Source organism: Artemia franciscana, chromosome 1 (assembly GCF_032884065.1).
Source record: "Artemia franciscana chromosome 1, ASM3288406v1, whole genome shotgun sequence".
NCBI classification, from domain to species: Eukaryota; Metazoa; Arthropoda; class Branchiopoda; order Anostraca; family Artemiidae; genus Artemia; species Artemia franciscana.
In genome coordinates, this window is record NC_088863.1 from 20,161,497 (window position 1) to 20,177,378 (window position 15,882).

Sequence of the window (15,882 nt, forward strand, 5' to 3'; positions counted from 1 at the left end):
TGATGCTGCTGAACCTTTCACAATAGCATAACTTCAATACTTTACGTTAGAGTATGTGATCAAACTCTACGTAGAAATTTTGTTTTGAGTCTGTTTATGTTACGGTATGAAAAAGTCTATAGGCGCAACAATTTCTGGAAGGTAAATTTTGCAATTAAGAAATTAATAAAAAATCATTAAATTCTTCCTAGTAAGCCTTTTAGGCTAGATCAGAACTTGAATCTACATCTCTGCTCATCACCTTTAGCTTTTGAATAGCTTGCCTATGATTATTGTGATAATTTAGTTAGACAGTGACTATGGCGGTTCCTTGGATTTTTACGTTATTTCTGGATAAGCAATTAACATATTTTGATAATAAATTAGTAAACTCTTGTTGGAAAAGTTCACGCTTGATCACTACTTGAATCTCCATTTACACTCTTACCTTTAACTTTTGAATAGTTTGCTTATGATGATTGTGGTTATTTTAGACGCTGATTCTAAGAGTTACGTGGATTTTTACTTTAGCCAAATGGGAAAAGACATGTTTAAGCACGGAAGGTTACACTTAACGTAATACGACTTACCACCTAGAATAGAAAACTATATACCCTACACAGTGAGAAATCCGCTTAAAAATCTAGTTATTTATGCTCTCTGGATGAAAGAGATCACGCGTAGGCTACTTACAGAAATGTTTTCGAATATAGGAGGGAAAGGGCCTGGGATTATTGGGCCGATAGAAGTAATGCAGATGTCTGATCTATTCTTAACCATACAAAATTATTTGAATCATATGAAACTATACTTCTTGTTTATTGTAGATGGCATGAAATGAATAAATTAATCTCTATAGAGCAGTGCTTATTACCATAAACATTGAATTGAATCGTAATGTGAACATCAGGTTTTGGGATTAAATACAAGCTTTTTGAAATTTATCGACGGTAGAGCCTGGAATGGGAGGGTGGGATTTAAAACAAACCACATTTTGTTGTTGACTGAGGTTGTTCGAAGAAAGCGTATGTTTTTTCGAAAAGCGGCTTACTGTTCCACTTTTCTAATATTAAACAAAGACAGAAAAAAAGCTCACCTTGTCATATTTCTTTCACCAGAATCTTATTATTAGAATTTGACAGGTTCTATATTAAAATCTCTATTCAAATAGTCTGGAATTCATCTTCAACTTAATTCGTTATCAAAAAAGGGAACTTGTTTAGCAATATATCCAGCGTTCCAGTAATGCATCAACAGGAAAAAAACAAACCTTATCGTAACCCCTACGAGGGAACCTTTGTTTGAGACAAAGATGACACAAAAATATGATGGATTGTACCAGTAGTCTATATTAAAACTGTGAAATTTTACTAGTTCTATATTCAAAATTTTTATTCCATAGTCTAGAATTCATCTTCAAATTATGCGTTATGAAGAGAACTCGTTTAGCAATATATCCAGCAGTTCATCAGCAGGGAAAACAAAACCTTATCGTAACCCCTTCAAGGGAACCTTTGCTAGAGACAAAGGTGACACGAAAAGATGATGGATTGTATCTATGCATACACAATAGGTAACACCCACACAGACACAAGAGCGTCTGAGTCCCACCGAAATTTCATTCTATAGGCAAAAGATTTTATTCATGAGGCTTATTCCTATCTTTTTGGCCGCTGACAAATCGCATGTTGCAGCTCAGACAAAAAGGTGTCATCCGTCATGTAATGTCATGATCAAACAGCTGGGATAAATTGCTAGTTTTCATCCAACAAAAGAAATAAAGCACCTAGCGGGAGCTATCGCACCTAATACGGTATCTTTCACTAAAAGAAGAAAAAAAAGAAAAAATCAACAAGAGAAGAGTTTGAAATTGAGTTCAGGTAAAACTGGATCATTTATCCACGTCTTCAATTAGTGGAAATGCGTATAGACAGGAGTCTGAAAGAAAAATGACGTTTTGTGCAATCAAATATGAAAAAAGGACGGATTGAAAATCGAGCTGGAATCTTTAGCGAAAGGTTCTGAAAAAGAGAAAAATCGATAGGTTTCCAATTAAAATATTTGATATTCTTAATGGTTTCCTATATAAGGTTTTACACATTTAGTTAAATAATCCACCAATTATGGAAACAAGTTTTGTCACAAGTTTAAAGTTTACTACGTAAATCATTATGATGGACCTAATTGGCAACTGTATTATAATTAAAGTGACTTTTGTAGCAACAAAAAAAAAATAATGCTTAGTTTTTGCTGTCCACTGAGGATAGGAACCAAGTTACTTTCAATTAAAGCAACTTGATTGCAAAGGCATACAAAAGAGGCATAGAATGGGTTTTCAGCACCCTCGGACAATACCAGTTTTTTTGCTCCCCCCACCAGCACTACTACGGTTTAAATAAAAAAAAAAAACTCAGTTTGACATCCCCTCGGAGTTTGCGGGACAGGGAGGCAGACGGGGATAGCTGCCCTCCCTTGCCTCGTAGCTACACCACTCTTTGACTGTCAATGTATGATTTAGTCGTTAATCGTTTGGTGCTATAGAAGTCACTTTGATATTTGTTTCATATTGAGCCATTCAAACTGTTTTTCATAACATCCATCAGTGAGTTAACCTGTTTCTAAATGGGGGGTTGTCCTTAGCTGACCCGTTTTAGACCATTTTATACACTTAAACGCCGCAACAAATTTCTAGCATGACAATGTAAAAGACCGAGTGTAGCCAGTTTTGAGAGACATGTGATAGTCCCTCACTTTGTCAAAGAATTGTTGAGATTTACATGTTTAATCCATAATTATTAACCCAAAAAATTGTATTTCAAATCAGGTATATTGCCAGGATTTTATATCCTGGCAATCAGGTATCAGGTATATATATATATATATATATATATATATATATATATATATATATATATATATATATATATATATATATATATATATATATATATATATATATATATGTATATATATATATATATATATATACCGGACTCTTAAGAAAAAGTGAAACCTTGGGAAAGACCCAATAACAGTCAATGGGGGATATATAAATATATAAATATATATATATATATATATATATATATATATATATATATATATATATATATATATATATATATATATATATATATATATATATACCGGACTCTTAAGAAAAAGTGAAACCTTGGGAAAGACCCAATAACAGTCAATGGGGAATTTTCAAAAGATCACAAACGACAAGAAATGATTATTATGACAAATCGTAATGATCTTGAAAATTTTGGAAGAAGGAGCACGGGCATGAATTCCCAACCCTCCATAAGTGCTTATTTTGAATATTCGTCCTGAATTTTTGTATTTCTTTTTCATTTTTACTCGTTCCAAAGCAATTGAACAAAATGAGTGGCATTTGCCGTTCATCAACAATACACACTGTTATTTTGACACTATTAGGTTTAGCTTACAATTAATACACATTTTATGAGTTTACTGCTAAACTTGTACTTCTGCAGATCTTGACTAGAACAACTTTCAGTTCCTATTACTAGACCCAACAATTGAAAACTTTACTTTTTTACTCGTATTAGCATGTTTTGAAATCTAGTTAACGACATAGTTTCATCCAAACGCCTCAAAAGGTAAGGGGATGAACATATTGCGTGCCAAAGGGGACTGAAATGCTAAGACACTGCAATGTCAATAAGACACTTTATGTTACCCTATTTTTCAAAAGCTCAAAAAGACAAAACACTCAGTGATCAAAACTTTCTGCGAGCCCAACTTTTAATGCATAAACTTTCAAAGAACCATCATCTTTTTTAAAAAAAAACTTCGATAAAATAAACAAGTTTGGAGGAGAACCTTACAAAACTTCATAACTGATAAGCTTCCAAGGGGAATTTTATCCCCATAGATATAATTGAAATCTCCAATTTAGATATCTTTGGTCGGAATCATAACAGAAAACAGTCAGTAATCTAAAAACCGTTTCACGCAAAAGACTGATTGAGGAACGAGGAATGTTTTCCAAAAGTACTAGCAAATTTGAGCGAGATAAATATAAATAGACCCCACTTCACAAGCCTGTACCTATAACCTCCCCCTATAAAATCCTAGGTGATTTGAAATAAATTGTGACACAAAATGGACTCCCCCCCCCTTCCCAAGAGAAGAATTCCTCTATAACTCATGTATTAAGACATGAATCGAGGGGGAAAAGTATCGGGGAATGAACCTCAAATCTCAAACTTTGAGAGAATTTTTCCAGAATTTCCTGAAATTGAATTTTGATTTACTGTTTTGACGAATTTGATGCCCCCCACAGATAAGTTTATATGCTCGTGCTTAGATAAAGCATATATACAGAACTTAGCACCTGAATACACTTTCACAAAACCATATGGCAGGGAGGAACCGTGTGGTTAGTTGAGTTGTCAATAATTTGACGATATGATTTAGTATAAAATAGTTGTTAAAATCGGTCAGAAACTTTTTTCAAGCCATTATGAGTTATTAGCAGTTTTTTTATGAGAAAATTACGAACAAAAAGTGGTGCAAAAACTGATGTTTATTACCCGAAATTTTTTTCTCACGGCAGTATTTATTTCCTTATTCAGATTGAATATGGTCAAAACTACTTATTTCCTTATTCAGAGTGAATATGGTCAAATGTTTTAATTAATTCCAGTGTGATAGAGACGGATTAGAGCTACTGACAGGCCTGACTGTAATTCCTCTGGGGGCGCTACTCTTCTTGTGAGAACTATTTTTATATTCCATGTCAACTTATATGAAAAAAATAAGGACTATCAATGTTTTAAGAGCTTAGTGCAATCCGGGGACTACTCTTTCATTATACCTCCGTAGTGTGGCACATACAATTTGGTAAAAAGGTTTTCCAGAAAAATCAGCAAAGGAAAAAACCAAAGTGAGTTTTCTATTTCCTATTCATTTTGAAAAGCACCCTGAATGTATCCTTGCTTGTAATACTATCCTAATAGCTTTTCATCAGCAAGGGAGGGATAATAAGAGCAATAAAAGAGAATAAACATGTCACAAATCCAGATATTTACTGTTGATAAGAGTTACCCAACTTTCTTAGAAAAAGAATATTATGGAATTTACAGCAATATACATAGCTAAGAAAGGAAAATGGGCTACTAGGACCGAAAACTGGTGGTAATGCATAGAGGATGTTCAAATTTATGAGTTAATCAAGGTCACCACCATTTTTTTCTACAAAATTCCCACTTTGACTAAAATAGTGGCGAGCAAATTAATCAGCATTTACAAGGAAATTGTATTTTATTCAAGTCTAAACCAGGTTTTATGTACTTAGGTGAGTTTCAAAAGGCAATTATAATTAATAAAAATTAATTATTTGTTATTTGCGTTTCAGAACTCAGCTGTGAGTAATATGGAGGGAGCTGACTGGCATATTTAGTTCGAAACTCTGGATAATAAAACAATTTGGTCAAAACTTTGCATTATAAGTACAGAAAGAACTAAAATATCAAAACGTTTGGCCAATGGTGAACATAAAAGTGGCTGGGTTTATACTTAGGAGCCATTTTAGGATAAAGTTAATTTTTGGGATAGTTATAACAGTAATTAATTATTATTAATGATTGGGTTTTGGAACGCTTCCATAATCGAGATATTTTTTTAAGGGACTGTTCTCCTTTTTTAATCTGACTCAAGTTAAACACAAAAAGTTTTAAATATTAACTGTATATGTCACAGACTAAAATTATAGATGTCTGAAGTTGTTATTTTAAAATGATTAGCGCTCAAGTGGCAGTCCTGAATGTCTTACAATGCAACAGCATGCAGTTAACTCAAAAATGCTATTACTATTAAAACTCATTGCGGAACCAAGCTACCTGAATCTAAGTTTTTCCTGTGGGAAGAATACTACGGGGGGGATTCAGAAAAAAGTAAAAGCGGATCATGCTTCTTTCCAACTTTTTCAAAAATAATCAGCCAGACTTAGTTTTTAATAGTTGTTCTCAGTAGTTTGAGGAAAATTAGCATGCCATATCACAACTAATAACTGTTGCAATATTGTACTACAACAACTACTACTATACTCAGTTTAGCACAAGTCAACAAAGGTCAGCCTCGAAAAATATGATAGTATACGGATCGTATGAAATGTCATAAACACAAGGAATGTTTTCAATTTCAGTCAATCACTGAGCTCTTCTGAACTTCCGGCACGTACGTAATGGGGGGGGGGGTGTATGCACTGACTATTTTTTTTAACCTCACTGGCCTCATGTGGATAGATCTTCTTACGCTCAAGTGGCGTCGCAAAAAGAAGCTTCATGATTTACGACTGTGGTACTAATAAAAAGCATATAATGTGTTAAATAAATTGCTAAGCCGAGATGAAAAATTTACTTGAATTAAATGAAACCGGTTTACTATAATAAAAAAGAACCTAAGTAAAAAGGCACATGGCAATTAAAGTCTATTGCTGCATGGAAAATTAGCATAATTAGCTTTATTACATACTTTGTCATCTAAAGAATTTCATAATTGTACTATTAAATAAATAAGTCCTTTTTCTCTATTTGTGTTCCATTTTAATAAATTATCGTTTAACTTTAATTCCAAAATATGTCTTATTATCAATCATCAACTTATTTGATTGATTGGTTGATAATAAGACAAATTTGGGAATTAAAATTAAAAACAAATTATTAAAATTTATTTTTTATCTAATTATATTCAGCGTGACATCAGGGACTTTTACAAAATATTGATATACGGGCATAAGCTGTAAACAAGGAAGCATTTCAAAGGTGAGAGCCCCTTCCCCCAATAAAAAATACACTCACAGCATGTTATTACTTTCAAAATTATTGTTGCCTTTCTACGTTGGGTAGACTCTTCAAAATGAGTCAAGGGTTAGGCAACAGTACTCTTCAAAATGAGTCAAGGATCAAGCAACAAGGGTTAGGCAACTAGTGGTCATAACAGTCTTGGCAACACTCAGGGTTGCCACCCGGTGAAAAAAATCACTAAATTTTAGTGATTTTTTGGTTATTTTAATGATTTTATTCATTTATCTAGCGATTCATGTGCTGATTTAGTGATTTTTCTTTGTAGGCAATATATAAAATCACTAGAAATAGTGACAAATCACTAGGGGTGGCAAGCCCTGCAACAATGCAGAGCTGACAGTAGAAAAAGTGTAGAGTTTACAAAGACTATGGCAAATATGAACTTAGGGCTCCGCGTGTTAATAAAATATAAGTAGTGCCATTAGATTCTTTATTTATGCCCTTTCCAGTAGAAGTAAACTTTCAACAAAGAATTGTAGAAAGTGGCGGAATTGCTCTGTGGAGGAAATTCATAGTTTACGTACCAAAAAAGAAAATTATGTGCCTTCAAATTGCAGTAGAGTTACTCCTTTAATTTTTCAAAAATATTAATCATATATTAGAAACAGGGGAGCAATGGAGATCACCCTTTAGAGCCGTTTTAAAGGTCTCCCCGTTATTCTCCTCAAAACTATTTTCCATACTTTGGTGTGAAGGAAGAGAAACTGGTGCTTTTAACCAGAATAGTTCCCAGTGTTTGCCTGTAAGGGTTGTAACCCTAATGATTAACGAAAGTAATAAACCATTTTGATGACTCCATACTGATTTTTTTTTAAACGGCATCTGAAATATTCAACAACAGTGGCGGCGTATACAAGTAAAAAAGTAGTAAGTAAGATGGCACTAGACCCTTAAGGTCCAAACCTGCGGTGCTGATCTATGTTTCATGGCCCTTCAGCTAGGAAGTGCAATGAGGGGCTGGGGGCCAATTACCCTGTGCTTTAGCACAGCCTTCCTGCTTACCTTCCCCAGATTTCTCCAGGTACCCATTTAGAGTTGGGTCGACTCTGGCTCAGCTTACAGAGTAACACCACTGACCCCCGTCCCAAACTAAATAACTGGTCACAACTGGGATTGAACCCGTGCCCCTTGGACACAGAATTCCCACGCCAGCGCGCCAACTACCCAACCAGGACGGCGTATATAAGAATACCACATACAAAAGTAGCTCGAATGCTCTCTATAAATATTTCCCAGATTGAATACTGTTGTTCCTTGTTTTTTTAAAACAAAAACTAGGTCAAATACATCAGCCAGCATGGTAAAAGGTAAGCGATTCGCAGGCCTCTTTGTCTCTTAAGAGTACTTAAAAAAGATGGGTTTTTCCGTTATAGCATGTAAATTCGGTTGGTATAATACCAGCTGGCCGATTTTTTGCTCTAGATAAGATTTCGTGAAGATTATCACAGATACCAAGATTATGCAGCTCAATCATATTTTGTCATGCTGCTCTATGATGCAGATAATAACGTTTCCACTTGCTCTGTGCATCCATTTCCTGTTTCTTTTTCGCGAGAAAACTGAATTTTAAAATTAGTTTCAAAACATATAGGAGCCTGATAAGGCTCGAATACTCTGCCATTTAATATGGGAAGATAGGAAAAACAAAACTAGTATAAACCACTGTTTTTGTAGAGTCTGGCAAATTCATCAAAAGTCGAAAATTTCAAAGAGAATTGGATAACTGACAAGAATAATCTGTACTCTTACAGCATTAAAACCGGTGACCAGATTTGAAGTTTTATCCCACTGCATATTTCTAAATGCCTAATAGAGACAGGATTGTGGTAGTTAAGTTAAATTAACTATTTAAAAGACAGAATACGTCTCAAAACATTCATGCTCTGAAACCATTTTAGGGGAAAATTGCAAATGAAAAATATTTCAATAAGTCGGAACCTAGGTGAGCTGGAAAGGAAGCGTTCAGGAAGGGGCCTTAAGTCAAATTATACAGTGGGAAGGTGTTTTTAAGCTCAAAAGAATCACCAAACTCATGAACAATGCTAAAGGCTAGATGGCGTTATTTATTTTTATCTTTTTTTTAACGCAAGCAATAGTTGCACTATTTCTAGTTCCCGATACTCTGATAAATTCTGAAGCTCGGCTTTGACAATTTAAGATAAATAAGTTCAGATAAATAAATAAGTTCAGATTTATTTTGTTGTTATCAACAAACAGATGCTTATACCGAAGTTTGTTGTTTTTTCACTGACGGCAAAACTATTCTGATGACAAAACTTAAATTTCTAACGATTTCTAAGAGTGACACAAGGAGATATGGCATACCAAAGAAAAGACACTTGCTCTTATGTGTTTTAGAGCCTGCCAATATACAGGAAAACGAATTGAACCAATCGATAGTATGCTGAGTACAAAAATTTAAGGAAGAATTTAAATTCGACGTTAAATTTTAGATGGTAACAGCTTTTAAAGTATCACAGGAGCTCTAAAAAACTGGTAACGGATTCTAAGCTAGTTCATATTCAAACATTTTCAATTCTTGACTTTTTATGTTCTAACCGCCTTAATTAGCCTTTTATCTATTACTAACCAGTCTATAGGTCAAACATCAAAACTTCAATTGAAAAAAAAATAATAATAATTATACACAGCATCATTTCCAACCATTCAGTCGGACTTCATCTAAATATTTTAATATCTTTAAGCAATATGTTAATTCGGTATACCCCTAGAAGTGGAGCTATTGAGAAGGAAAACAATTCTTACTTCGTAATATGCGGAAAAATAGTAGGTAACAAATTTTGAAAGCAATTCCACCATACGTCACCCAAACCCATTAATGTGCAAATACATAGCCCACATTACATATTTCCCGTGTTTTTCCGTTTCTTGATGTTTTCAGCGTTGATTAAACTGATGGGTACAAGGGTTGAAACAAGAGTGATTCGAGGCAAAATGCATGAGAAATATACAATTGGGGTATATATTTGCAAATTAGGGGTTGGGGGGAGGTGTCGTACAGTTGAATCGCTTTCAAAATTTGTTAACTACAAATATGCTGCGTATTATAAAGTAAGAATTGTTTCCTTCTCAATAACACCAATTCTAGGCTCATACCGTTAATTCCTTGTCAAATTACACAGAGAATACTAAGGAGTGGATCCAAAAGAAGGGGTTAGTGATATGTGTCCTCACCAAAAGATCAAAATTTGAATTACTTAATGGAGCGAAAAATGCCAATAGAGATCTTTTTTTTTTGATGACCTTCCCGATAAATTAATTCTCTAACCGCCACTCTATTTGCACTTTTATCTAGTTACCTCAATATTTCTTAAGTTTTATCCCTCTTATCATTTTTTAGCATACCATTTTCTTAATTTTGTTTCCCTTTGATTAATTGGATGTGTATGTGCATGGCTTATTCGTAAGAAGTGCTTGCTTAATTGAAGTCAAGCAGACATCTAACATTTTAAATAGCATTTCCAAGGGGATACTTTCTTAAAAAACAAAACATGACCTTAGGCAGTTTTAGGAGAAAACACGCAACTATATAAGTTTCTTCGAGAAAATCAACAGATATACGGAATAAACAAGCCGGTTTGACAAAAAAAGGAAATTATATAAATTCAGAGGAATATATATGGTAAATTGTATAAATGTTCAGGTCTCGGTGGAAAAATATGCTTGAGTCCCAACCTCCACCACTTTTATATCTGACACAAGCCTTTATCTTGAGGCTCCACTTCAATTTTATGTTATTATTTACCTTGTCCAGTGAAAAACTTTATGCTATCCTAGACAGGCTTTTAGGTGTTTTACAAAAACAGTGGAGGGGGGGGACATCTTTGTCCTACCAAAAGTTCCAACAGAATATCTCTCTTTTTATTTTAATTTTTAGTATTTACTTATGAAATAAAAATACACATCTTGATGATAAATATTCCCTTGACTAAGCTTTTACCTTCTTTGTAGTTTTTTTTCGCTTCTTCCTGTTCTAGCCTAATCTCCTTTTTACGCTGGCATAACTTCGGTAGCGACAAAGTGCAGCATCTAGCTAACTTCGCAAACAGCAACAAAGTTAAAGCAGCCACAACAATTCAAAATAAAAATTCATTTTCATCCATTCTGTGTCTTTTATTTTCACATTTTTCTAGACGCAATATAACCTATGCAAGACATGAATATGCAAGTTATTCATTGAGTTACTCTGCGCTCTGATTTGTACCTCTGGGTCAATAAATAAATTTGTTACTAATTTTTCATAACGTAAGCTGTGCTTCCAGTACACTGTTTTTTTTGGGGGGAGGGGGGGGGGTCCCAAACATACCCCTGAAGAAAAATGGCTTCTAAAAAATTTCCCAAGAAAATTAACGTTCATAAATGCGTGAAGCTTAACCAAAAAGCCAAACTTGAAAAATTCAAAGTCTTTAAGAAGTACAAATTCTTAGTTTTTATCATCATTAATTATCTGTGGGATATCCGAGAGCCAAGTTTTGTTTCGGGGAAATTTGGTAAAAACACAAAAAATCGGATTTTGTGGAAGCACTGGTCACAAGAACTCTGCCGTCGAACATCAAAGCAAAATAACCAGTGTTTCCACTATGGGGATTTCCCCCCTAAAATGGGGATTTTTTTGGTCTTTTAGTGACGAGAGTTTTTTTTCAGGGATTTGGGGATTTTCTAGGGATTTTTCCTCTCCCATGGACTTTTAGGGAAATTTTGAGGGGTTTTCCTTTAATTTGTTCATCATCTTCATATTCTTGATCAGAAAAGCAGGATAATTCGATTTAGGATCTGTTTCCTTGCGAATTGAACTTGGAATCACAAAGAAGAACTTCTTCAGTTGCTTAAAAAATTTTAACACCACACAGATTTTGAGATGTACAGGAGTCCTAAATAACAAACCAGCAACAAACAACTATTTGAAACAGTTCCATGCTGATGCGGGCTTCAAACAATAATTTCAGCTTGGACTGTTCTCGATTAATGGAGTCATATGGTTTGTCATTTTTGGGTTGTTTTTTCATAAGATTATTTGGTAGATAGCCAGTCATTTTTTTACAGGTCAGATAAATAAAGTTATAATATATTTTGATAGTTTTATAGGGTACGTTGCTGTTCTTACTGTAGTAAATTTTTTTGAAAAGTATTGCATGTACGATTCTTTTTCTCCACAGTACTTGTATGATGTTTACGATTTTTGCGCAAAATCAAAAAAACTTGAACTCGAACTTGTAGCCAGCTTTATAAGTACTGATGTGAATAATAGAGGTAGGCTATAACTATTCGAACACCTTTCTTACCGTTTCATTACTCCTAGTTTTTAATAGACAAATAAACTGACAGCCATTTTTTAAAAACAATGGCACATGTAGGAATAAATGGATTGTGTATTTTTGGCTAGCCTACGTACCCAGGGGAAAATCATGAACCTTCATACTATAACTGGTAAATTTTTCGTTGTTCATTTTTTTTTTACTTACAATAAAAGTACCATTCGATGTCTTTTTTTACGTTCTTTACAAATATAACAATCATTTCTGTCGCAAATTCAAATTTAAGCACAATTTGAGCTCTTGAAACCAAAATATTTCTAGTTTTGGGGTATAGACAAAGCTTAAAACATTGGTCTCAGCATTGAACTTCCTGCAGAAGGACTATGTGGAATCAACTAGTGCTTTAGAAATCGATGTGAACAATCGGAAGTTTTAACTTTCCCTTGAAAGCGTTTACTTGGGTCCGAACGGACAAGATTCCCTCTGTACGTCAAGGTCAGATACCGCCGTCATCCTTGATTCAATCGAAGTAGTTCTCAAAGCTGCACAGGCGTTCCATGTCAAAGCAGTAGGCCAGATACAGAAAAGGTTCCATTTCGAAGACGACATTTACAAATATGCTGAAATGGTTGACCCAGTGTCAGCCCAATCACTTCAGCCTGCCTCTCTGCTACCTTTTGTTAGGAAGTATGGACAGATCCCATGGGACGGAACCAAAACCGAGCAGGAGTGGAGGAGGCAGATCCTCATCGATATTGAAAACGTCAAAACAATGGATGCCGTGACCTGCTGGTGTTTGGTATTGGTGAAAAAAAAATGCTACCGGAACAGAATTTGTATCCTAGCCTGAAACCGACAGTATTATTTGTTTCCACTGTTCCATTTTCAAATGTCTATGTCGAGAGGTTTTTCAGTGCTGTAAAAGTAGTAAAAACTGACCGTCAGAATAAATTGAAAACATAAACTTTGCAGGGGATTCTAAAAACAAAATATGGAATGAAAAGGGCTCAAGAAAGTGTGGAATTTGAAGATGATCAGTTACTTCACCACACGAGAACGGTGAAAGCTTCAGCCATAATACAAAAAATGCTGAAGACACATCAGGGGAAGATAGAGTCTGATTACGTTTTACAAGTTACGATTGAACAGTATTAAACATCTTGTACTTTAATCTACATTACAGTATTACATTTTCTTTTCTATTTGCTTAATATTATTTGAAGTATATTTGAAGCTATTTGTATTTAGCTGATGATTAAAAAGCACTTTAAACGGCATGACAAGACATTCTATTATGGTAGTGATAGCTAGACTTCAATCTAAGAAGCCAAAATATGTTACCTTTCAATGGTACGGGTAAAATGAGATAGGGAGAAGTGGTTCAGGGAGTAATTAGAAAATGGGAGATTTTTAGGGATTTTGGAACTGAAGATGGAGATTTCTAGGGATTTTTCAGCTCCTTATTAGGGATTCAAAAAATGAGAAAGTGGAAACATTGAAAATAACAAAAACAAAACAAATGGATTTCAGTCATTTATAGGCAAATTAACTTTTTAGTTTTGTCTTGATAAAAACAAAGCTATTAATTGATATAAATCAGATTAAAGTTTTCTATTCTTTTCGGATGTTCGCCAGTAATTTTAAGAATAATAAGTATTATAAATTTCTCCTGGCTGGAAATTCTTATAAACTTTAAAAGTGTACAAAAAAAATATTTAAAAATGTGTTAATCTCCATTGAAATATAAGCTCGAATACCTATTTTAAAAGTGCTTAGAAATGTTTTAAGGCTTATTAATCTGGAAATAGCCTAGCCTACTCGTTAACCCAAATAACCAACCAAAAACTTTTTAATACATTTGTTACTTTTCTAAGCAATCAATTCTCATTCTAGAGGACAATTTCTTAACTAGAAGATGAAGAGTAAAAAAAAACTCAACCTCCCTGGAGAAACAACAAAAATAACCTCCTTTTAAATGATAATTGCAGATTCCTTAAAATTGCAGATGCGCATTCAGTCAAGACTACATTCCCTAGCCCTTCTTTGCTCCCTACAACTGTTTTTCTTCAATAACCTAGCTTATATTTCATCACTGGTATAACAGGTATACTACTACTACTAATAATAACTCACCGTAGCACCAAGCCGCCCGAGGCCAACACAGCTACGCACGCTCCTCCTCGAATCCAATCTATTAGAGGTCTCCCTCTTTACACTCTCCCAGGAAGTTCCCATTTCCTTTAAATCTTTATTTATGACATCCTCCCCCTCCGGAGGAGGACGACCTGCTTCCCATGTAGCCCCGAACGGTTGGCCAAAAAAGACAATTTCCGGCACTGAAATTAGAACTAAACAAAAAAAAAGTTGGAAAAAACGCAATTAACGACCTTTAACTAAAGTATCTACGATATAGCAAGCCAATTACTCACTACTTTGACAATGTTGAACCCTTGACCCCTCTCTATCGATATTAGTCACACATTCACGCCTCCACCACCTTCCTGTACAAATAGTAAGGGGTCAAAAATTTACTTTCTGGGATGACTTATGATTAATCATGATAAGTGATAAAAACATGTTCACCTAGGTTTAATTTTCGAGTAGCTTTCGGCAAAAATGAGTTATGATAAACTCGTGTTTATTTATCCAAATTTGCAACAACTTAATCATGCATCTACTCGCTGTGCTTAGTAAGCGACTGAACAATCACAGAAAAATTCATGTCACACTTACTCTTCACACTCATCACTACAAACACACTGCAGTCGTATCCATATTCAAATGTCGAATGAGAAACAATTCTTCAAGTGTTGAAACCTTACTAGCTTAAACTCGAGGAATCCTGGAATCCTCTTCGGCTGGAGCACTTTCGGAGCATCCATCAAAGCGGGTAACGCAGCTGTAAGCAGCAGCAGGACCTGCTAAAAAATTCCACCTACAGCTCTTCCTGTCAAAGTAAGCCTATGATTAAGGTTGTCATGATGGACAGCCTGGATTTAAATTAGACCCTGAAAAGTGCCTCGCCGTAAAAGGGACTATAAAATAGTTCCGGCTTAGGAGTCGTAATTAGGAAATAATGTAATTGCTTTTTGATCCTTTTGTTAGTTTAGGTGAACAAAATGGCTGTCTTTCATATAATAAGTTGCAAAATATTCAACTTCATTGACTTTTGGTATAAAATGGATACTTGGGTACAAGCTTAATTTTGCACACTAACAATAAGTAAAAACAATAAACTTTATTGACGTGGGCATGGTTAGGTTACACTAGGCTAAATTGTGTCTAATTTGGCTGTAAAGTCATCCTGAAAGTTCACTCTAGTTCATCGAACTTTAGAAGCTTTTCTTGTTCACCAAATCTTGGTTAAAAAAAGGGGGGGGGGAATAAAACAAGTAACTGATCCAGTTATAGGTCTTGTAATCCCATTATAAAAAGATATAAATACTGAGTACGCCTCAGAAGCTTGAAGCTGCCCATCATTGAAAAGCTCTAGAAAGGAAGGCTTTCAAACTAGTTGTGTGCCATATCCATTGTTGTATTTTGAGGGTTGAAGGCATCTTAAGGTTAAAAAGGATTTGATATTACAAAGGTTTGGAGCTGTGAATTCTCTATTGTGTTCCATTGTGTGTACGTAGTGTGTACGTAGCCTATCCGTACACCCCTTGTTGAAGTTTTGGATCTTCTTTTTTTTCCTGCGGCGACAAATCATGAAGATAAATGGAAGTTTCAGCTCATATTCACTAATAAAGGGTGGGCCAAAAATCACTGACCGTTTTTATTTTTGAATACCT

General features: G+C 34.6%; 1 protein-coding gene across 2 annotated transcripts in view; it reads right to left on the reverse strand.

Annotated features, from left to right (window-relative positions):
* Positions 1-14,981, reverse strand: part of LOC136026692 (uncharacterized) — a 74,652-nt gene extending 59,671 nt beyond the window's left edge. Inside the window, exon 1 of one of the 2 annotated variants that reach the window (XM_065703453.1) lies at positions 14,825-14,981. The gene's annotated coding sequence lies outside the window, so the exon portion shown is untranslated. Of the gene's footprint in view, positions 1-14,674 lie in introns of both variants that reach the window. The other variant, XM_065703444.1, reaches the window with a different exon arrangement.
* Between the last annotated feature and the right edge of the window lie 901 nt (positions 14,982-15,882).